The following is a 9,189-nucleotide window of genomic DNA, read 5'->3' on the forward strand; positions in this document are numbered from 1 at the left end:
GTCGCACATGGATTCTTCCAAAAACGATTCTGATGATGAATTTTCTCTTCCATCCTCTAAAACCAAACAAAACACACTAGTATTAGAACACCCTGCTTTAGCTGCCCAAAGATTTGGAGTAAGTGATAGAGCAGCGGCCTTGATTGTTGCATCTGCTTTTCTGGATGCCAAAACAGCAGGTTTGATAACAGAGGATCAGGCTAGCTTTGTCACTGACAAATGCAAGATTAGTCGGGCAAAAAAAAGTGTTGGGGTTAAGCTCCAAAACACCGAAAGTATTGACTCTGTATATGGGCTGTATTCTGACGGCCGCAAAGACAATACACTTACACAAGTCAGCGAAGGTGAAAAGTACTACGGCGACACTGTCAAAGAGGAACATATTTCTCTTATAGCGGAACCTGGCTGTCATTACTTTGGCCACGTCACCTCTCCTTCCGGATCAGCTGCCGCATTTTCGCTCGTATCTCGGGAACGGTTCGTCCTACGGCCATGGCGCTAGGTAGACAATTTCACGATTTTAGGCGAATTTCCGAAATTTCAAGGCCGGAGTTGGGGTTGAAGATGCAATCCGATCTCAAAACAAAAAGTTGCATTGGAATCAGGAAGTACTAAGGCAACTTTTCCGCACTATTAGAAATCCCGAAGCGAAAAAAGTCCGGAATCGACCCACCCTAATGACCATACTTATGTGATTATGTTCGCTTTTGCGAATTCAAATCATATTACCATTTATCAGTAGTAGCATGTGCGCGTTGTTCATATGTATGTACATAAATATTCGCGTATGACATTGCCATACAAATAATGCATACTCAAACCTACATATATCTCTGCGTACACATGTAAATATGTCATCCACAAAAACTACAAACATGGTTCTACAAAAACAACATCGTCTCAAGCAACATCAGCAGCGTCACAAGTCAATGGCCGAAGCCCAAATGTAGTAAATCTTAAAACAAAAACTTTCAATAAGCAACTAAGTAGCTTCATTCATAAAAGCAACCACCTCACATCTCCCCGAGCATGCGTTTGCCTACAAGCGGCTTTTCTCGACGATTGTAAACACAAAAAATCAGAAATTTAGCAACTTTCTGAAATTTCTTCTAGAAGGGAAAACTGACAACCCCGCAAACTCGCAAAAAACAAAAAGAAGTGACAAAAGCTGCAACATAGTTCTTGTTGACTTAAAATATTTTTCCGTGGCTCGCAAAAATCTGCCTCGATATGTATACACGCTCATATTAATCATACATATTTTAGTTATTTTGTGGGAGAAGCTGTTAGAGGGACTAGGGAAGCGGTGGCAGTCGGCGATCCTTCGCTTATTTTTTCAGCATAGCTCGGTTTTTCCACAAACAATACAATATTGTGACGCTTTGACGTCGCGTTAATCGACAGATTTACTCTTTGACATGAAAGCAATAACCGTGAGCTTCGCCATTGGTAAATTTCGCATGAAGCATTAGTGTACATGTAGACAAATATACAAACATTATGCGCATGGTCTGCCATATTTGTTTACATGTACACATAATTATATACATACATACATATGATTACATGTGCGACCGCTTGATCTTTTAAGATGATATCAAAACTTTTAATGCAAATGTATAAATGTAATTTGGGTAATGATACGAACCTTACTCCATTATATGTTTTTACTGATTTTATAGAATCATAATTTTTACATACTCTCCTTATATACTAAATATACATTTGCTTTGATACCAAATATAAAATTATACCGAACATCTATAAATTACACTGTGGAACATTTTTGGGATTATTGTCTGGGGGGTGAGAAATTCCAAGTCAGGGTGATGGTACTTGGTCAGTATAGTAAAACCCTCAAAGGGTTTGGCGTTCATATGTGTCAGTTTTTTATGACGTTTTATTTATTTATTTTTAATATGACTTGTAAATCAATTTACAAACATACTAGAAAAAAAAGAAGGAACTGGCTGCTTAGGCCTTCGTCCCATTTTGTACATATTAATTTACTTATATAAACAGTTCAATTTTAAATTAATTTTAATAATATAGTAGGTAGATGTTTTCTTATATTTTCATAGTCCAGTGTTGCTATAGCGGTATGCAAATCAACATTTTGCGATGTGTCATTGTAGCAGTTTATTAGATGTTGCATGGTCAGGGTATCATTGCAGTTCATGCAAAGTGGTGGTGACTCTTTTGAAAGTAAATATCCGTGCGTTAATTTTGTGTGGCCGAGTTTAAGTCTCATCAAAACAAGTTGCTGGTGTTTTATTTTAAAATTCGATTTACTACCATGTTGTTGAGATAACTGGTGCATAGTTTTATAATGAGCATTAATTTTGTTTTCATAATTAGAGACACGTTGTTTTTTGATGAAGTTTGCGAGGTACCTTTTAATATCTTTTTCAGTGTAGTTATTTATTAAAAAAGTAGGATAAGTATGTGCGTCTTTTGCTAATTGATCGGCATTTTCATTACCCGTAATGTTTACATGCGCTGACGTATATAAAATTTTTATATTTTTGCCTCGTGTGAGAGTCTTCTTAACCCTACGTGTGAGAATATCACTAATATTGGCCGATTTTAAAGCGTTTATTGATGAGAGACTATCGGTGCATATTATTAGTTTACAGCCTTTAGGTTTTATTTTTGCAGCTTCTTCAATTGCTGTTATTTCCGAGGTGAATATAGCGGTGTAGCTAGGCAAAAGTCCATTTTTGATTAGTTCTTTAGATTCTGTTATAATAGCAAAAGTGTTTTCAACTTTCTTTGAACCATCACAATACCAAATTAGCCAGTTCTTTTGCTTCCATTTTTGCACTTCCTCAGTTGCCTTAAAGCAAGGGGGTTTGTGCTATTTTTGGTAAAACCACTGGAGATGAAAAGAGATTCTGCAGATTTCCAGGGAGGACTGAAAACTTTGTAAGTTTTTAGCTTCGAAAAATCTATATCCATCTTCTTAGCCATTTTGAAGATTTCCGTGATTGTAGAATTAATTTTTAAGTATCTTAAAAAGCCTTAGAGCCTAAAAGTCTTTGTACAGGATGTTATCTGAGTTTTGTATGCAGTTATATCTTTTATTCCCAGTTAATTTAAAAATGCAGTATTCAATAGTAGGGAGTTTCAGTTCAAAAAGTATGTTTGCAATTGGAGTTGTTCGAAACGCAAGACTAATTATGCGCGCTGCCATGTGGTAATATTTTTTGATTTTCTGCAGACAGCGTTTGGAAGTTTTGCCATATATAATAAGGCCATAGTAGATTTTCCCCAATATCAAAGCTTTCATAATATTTAATAGAGACTCTGTTTGTGCACCATTTTTCATGCTGCATATGATTTTGAGTAGATTTATACGTTTTGAGAGGTCTTGACATAGGTCTTCAATTTGGTATTTCCAAGTCAGTTTTTGATCAAAGGTTATTCCAAGGATTTTAAGATAGCACACATTTTCTATTATATGATTTTGAAATACTGGATCTGGAAGATTGCAGTTCCACTTCTTGCATATATGTAGGTGCTTACACTTTTCAAAATTAACAGAAGCACCCGATGTTAAGGACCAATTTGTAAATAAAGTAGACAACTTTTCCAAATCATGAATGTAAGTATTTACATCATTAATCTTCGAAACAAAATAGAGGTCATCCGCGTATAAATAGTGTGATATTTTATTAACTTTTCCCATTAAAGCATTAATTTTTTCAAATGCAATTAGAAATAACGTCACCGATAGGGGAGAACCCTGTGGTACTCCATTTTCTAATTTCTTTAAATTTGATTTATATCCGTTTACGTTGACCATAAAAGTTCTCTTTGATAAAAAAGCTTTTTTATAGTTTTAGATTTTTGGACCAACTTTCCACTGATTAAGTTGATTGAGTATAGAGTGGACACCTATACGATCAAAGGCTTTTGTAAAATCAACACTTATAACAGAGCAGTGATTTCGAGTTGATAAATTACTAGCTAGAAAGTGGTCTAGGTAAATTAGTGCCTCTAACGTGCCTGACCGATTGTTTTGAAACAAAAAAAATTGTATACGTTTTGATATTATTTTTCCCAACAGTTTGCTTAAACATGATAAAAGCGAGATAGGACGGCAATATTTGTAGTCATCTTTCTTATTCATATTCTTTGGAATACAAATGACATTTGATTTTTTCCAAGAGTGGGGAAACACACCAGTTTTGACGATTAAATTATATAAATTAATTAAACGAATTTTTAGAACCAGAGGTGCATTTTTAATCATTGCATAGGTGATTTTGTCCGGGCCAGGACAATTCTCTTTAGTATTTTTAAGATTATTTTCCAGTTCTAACAGTGTAATTTCTTCTTCAAGACTACAAGCAGACTTCGAAATTTTATTCACCTTGTATACCGATTTGAGGACACGATTTTTTTCAGAAATGTATTCACTTGAAAATTGCTCATCTGCAGAAGCCGATGCAAAATAAGTGGCAAATATTTCTGGAGTACATCTGTTATAATTCCAGTAGAAGATTTAAGTGAGTGAATGTAACAAGAGGTGGAATTGTCCTTAAAAGCTCTTACTGTTCGCCAAACCTTTTGTGTTGGAATGTTTGGGTTGATATGAGCCGTAAATCGTTCAAAAGAGCTAGTTTTTTGTCTCTTTTACTTTTTTGCGAAAAAGAGCATTAAATTTCTTATAATTGAGCAAATTCTGTAAGGTTAAGTTGTTTTTGAGAGCATGCCAGTATTTCATTTTTTCGTTTCTAAGTTCTTGCAGCTCTTTTGTCCACCAACAGGTATTATGTCTCTTCCTGTATGGTTTAGATTGCGGAATACTTACATTGGCTGCTCGCCTAATAGCTTTCCTTATGTTAGCCGCCTCTTTATTAACGTTATCAGTACACGGGTATCGGTTTACTTCTAATTCTAATCTCTTAGAAAAAAGAAGCCAGTTTGCGTTTGCCGTTTTGTATCTAGGGTTATGGATAGTACTCGCATAATTTTCCCTATAACTGAGTATTATTGGACTATGATCACTACCGGACATATCGTCCACCGTGTTCCAATTTATCTCATTCGATAAATTGGGGCTACATGCTGAGATGTCAATCGCAGTTAAAGTATGATGAGTGGAATAGTGAGTATATTTGCCGTTGTTAAGAATACACAGATTATTTTGTAGTATAAAATTTTCAAACATTATTCCTCTGGAGTTGGTATTGTGAGAGCCCCATAGTGGATGCCACCCATTTATATCGCCCAATATAATATTGTTCGAAAAATTAGTATCAATTGAATTGTTCAACTAATTGAAAGAAATTTTAATGTTTGGTGGTAGGTAAATATTTTGTAATTTAATTTCTACACTAGTTATCACTTGGATTGAAGCTATTTGAAAATTCGAACTAGTGCCATTTGCACCGTAGATATGTTGAATATTTTTGCGGATGAGAAATGCAATACCTTGTTTATTTGATATGTTCGTATTGTGAAGATAAATATTATAGCCTTTTGGGCATTTGGTTGTTTTCAAAGCCGCATTGATATGCGTTTCTTGTAATGCTATAATATTAGGTTGGAATTCCGCTATTAATATCTCCAAATTATTGTAATTTGATGTTCCACTGAAGAACTTTCTTTATAAAATATGCACGGAGATATGAGTTATTCAGAATTAGAATCTGTTATTATATTTTCCTGATTATTGTAATGAAATTGAGAAAGAATCTCATTGATGTCTGTATCCATATTATTCTGTGAGTCATAATTGTTTTCGGTAAAATTGCTGGTGTTGGCAATGTAATTACATATATTTAAGTTTGTTTACCTGCTTTATAGTTGATTCGGTTTCTACCTGACAATTTCATGATGTGGGTATGCTTATTGAGCCAATAGAAGTTACACTTGAGTTATTATGGGGTTGATTTTCTTTATTTTGATTGTTGGGATGAGTTGTTGGTAGGATAAAATCTGAGTATTTTAATTGATTTATATAAGATTTTTGTTTTGTAGTTGTGTTGTCAGCAATAGGTTTTGTATAATTATTAGTTTTGTTTTGTAAATTTTCGTTGTTTTTGGTTGTTGTTGGATTTGCTTTGATTAATTCTTCTGTTGTTAAGTCGAGTGATTCTATTGGGTTTTCTTTTGTGAAGTAGTCTGGTGAAAAGTTGTTATTCACATAAGTTACTGCTTCTTTAATTGATGTTCGGTTTATTGTAGAATATTTAAGGATTTCTTGCTTTTTAAGATAAGTTGGGCATTTTTAATTTGTTGATTTATGCTGAGAATTACAGTTAATACATTTAATTTGAGTGCACTTTATTACCTCTGAGTGCTCTGGTAAGGCACATGTGGCACAAACAGGAGTGTTGGTACACCTGTTTCTTGTGTGACCGATAACTTAACATATTTTGCATTGCATGGGTTTAGGAATATAAGGTTTGATTTGAATAGTTTCGAAACCAATTGTTAGGTTTTTAGAGAGCTGGTATAAGTCAAATGATAGAATATGCAAAGGAGTATTTACATATCCATTATTTGTTATTTTTTTAATTTAATTAACTTCGATTACACTTTGATCCGTAAGACCAGTTGTTATTTCTTTTTCTGAAAGGTTTGTTAATGCTGGAGAAAAAATCACACCTTTCACCATGTTAAGTTTTGTATGATATTCACAAGTAATTTGGCATATATTTGAGAGATTTTTTGTTTTTATTAAAAAGTCTGCGGTTTTTTTTGTTAACTAAAATGAGTAAATTTCCATCACGTGTAAATTTCGTTAGTTTTCTATTATTCTCACTAACTATACCGTTTAGGGCTTTTGTTAAGAGAAAAATATTGTATGTATTTAGCGGCTTTTCATTATTTGTACTTTTGATGGTTACAAATTTTTGAGAGTCAATGTTTTTATTATTATGGAGATTTTCCGTAATTCAGGTTAGAGTAGGAAAAATCTTCGGGTTATTTAAGTTTAAGTCCTTTTTCATCGAGCTTTTCTTTTTTTGGCTGGGGGATCCATATCCAGAATCCCATAATAGCCTCCTCCAGGAGGCGGCCTTTCGGCCATAACTGCGAGCGAGAGATCGCTATAAGATACTTAGAAAGTTGACGTTTGAAAAAAACAAATTATTTTCAAAATTATATATTTTCAATTTAATAATTTCACAAAATTATGAATTTCCCAAAAAAATTTTTTAAGCTTGAGAAAAAATAATGCTATCGTTTTCAATGCTTGCTTCGTTTTTTTTGACCTTTTAAATTTTTTCCTTATCTTGATGTTTTTTCGCTTAGTTGTAACATTTTGGCAAAAGCGTAGTTTAACATAACTCGATATGTCTCAACACATAAAAACAAGGGAAATTTCAGTACTGATTTTGTTCAAACATACGAGATGTACTTCAACCAAAATGTTATAGTGAACGAAAATTGGGTACCAAATATAGTGTGTAAAAGCTGCTACAACCGTTGGAAAAATAGAAGACGTGAAAGTATGCCATTCGGTATCCCAATGACTTGGACTAATCCTGGCCAAGGTCACAATCCATTGAATTGCTATGCATGTGCGAATAAAGGAGCCGCAAAAAGGATAAGAAAAAAAATTTAAAAGGTCATAAAAAAACTGACACATACCAACGCCAAGGGTTGAGGGTTTTACTATACTGACCTAGTACCATCCCCCTGACTTGGAATTTCTCACCCCCCAGAGTAGCTGTTGTACTGTGTTATATGCAGAGTCGTTTACGCATAGTAAATAAACGAATCTGGAAGCGTACATTCCTTAAGGTAGTAGTCTGGTAACTTATGCCTATTTTCGCGACTTCTTTGAAGGCTGGTTTCTTATAGGAAAATAAAAATGAATTATACTGAATATTCAAAAAAAATACACGTGGGTGGCCTGGGTGATTTTGGCTCTTGATGTTATCTCAAATCAAATATTCTTGTTTATTCTTAATCTATAGACATGTCATTCTGGTCGGAACTACTGAAGTTAAATTTCAAGGGTAAATAACAAAATGGCGGACTTCGACGAAAACTATAAGTGTGTAGAACAATCTGATAAAATTTGAAAGCAATCGGTTCAGTAGAAAAAAAGTTAGGACCCGGGCCGACCAGAAAAACAATGTTTTGACAAAAACGCGTTAAAAGTTCAACAATTCCGAGAGAGAGGACTCCTACGCGATCTAGGAAACTCGTTATAACTCCCGAAATACATCGAACTTCTCTCTGAAATGTTCACAGTATATCCTCAAGACATTGTACTTTCAAATTAAGCAAACAAAAAATTTTCGATTTTTTGAACCCAAGTTACCAGACTACTACCTTAACATTGGAATTATCATTATTTTCTCATTTAGTAGTGTAAATGCTAAATTCTGCTCTTTTCGACCCACTGATGAAAACACTGGTGAAACACGCTTATAATTTGTCTGTGGTGAAACTCCTTCATCTCTGCCGAGTACCCCTGCGAAATTTTACGATATCTGAATCTTGAACGGCCTGTATGATATACGTTCTGTGGTAAATACCTGCGTTATACACCTGCTAAAATAGTTGAAATCAATTAAAAAAGGTGTGCCATATATTGCTAACTTACCTTTTATTGATCACCAAACATTATATTATTATATAGTATACAAGTGTCGCTGATCATTTACATGTGGAGAAAGTTCATCCGGTTCTTCGTTATCGACAACCATATTGTCTACATAGTGAACCGTCTTCTCCATCGTCATCGATTGGAGAATCAGATATGGTGTCATCTAGTGGTGTTATGCTTTCATTGCCATTCAGAAGGCTGGAAAAGTGTTCCCTCGATGATTTCAGTATGCTCTGGGCATTAGTCAATAGATCACCTCTGGAGAGTTAGCTCCGGTGTTGAAAGCTTCTGTTAGTCGCGGCATCTTTTCGTTGAATTCTCATACTCACGCATTTAGGCGTATCTCTTTTTATTTGCAAATGCGTCTCGCTTTCCTCTTCAACTCTCGGTATCTATCACATCCCGCACGTGTTTTGGTCGATTGTAACATTGCGAGGTAGGCAGTCTGTTTTCTTTGAACTGCGATACGGCACTCCCCCATCGTACCATCTATTATTTTGCATTGTGGCTAGACGTTCATTGCCTTCAGAGGGATCAACCAGCTGGGCAGCGGCACCTTCCCAATTGTGGGACCGGACATTCCAGGTGCCCTCAAATTGTAATCCTTTTTTCGTTTG

This window comes from Bactrocera tryoni, unplaced genomic scaffold (assembly GCF_016617805.1).
Source record: "Bactrocera tryoni isolate S06 unplaced genomic scaffold, CSIRO_BtryS06_freeze2 scaffold_25, whole genome shotgun sequence".
Taxonomy (NCBI): Eukaryota; Metazoa; Arthropoda; class Insecta; order Diptera; family Tephritidae; genus Bactrocera; species Bactrocera tryoni.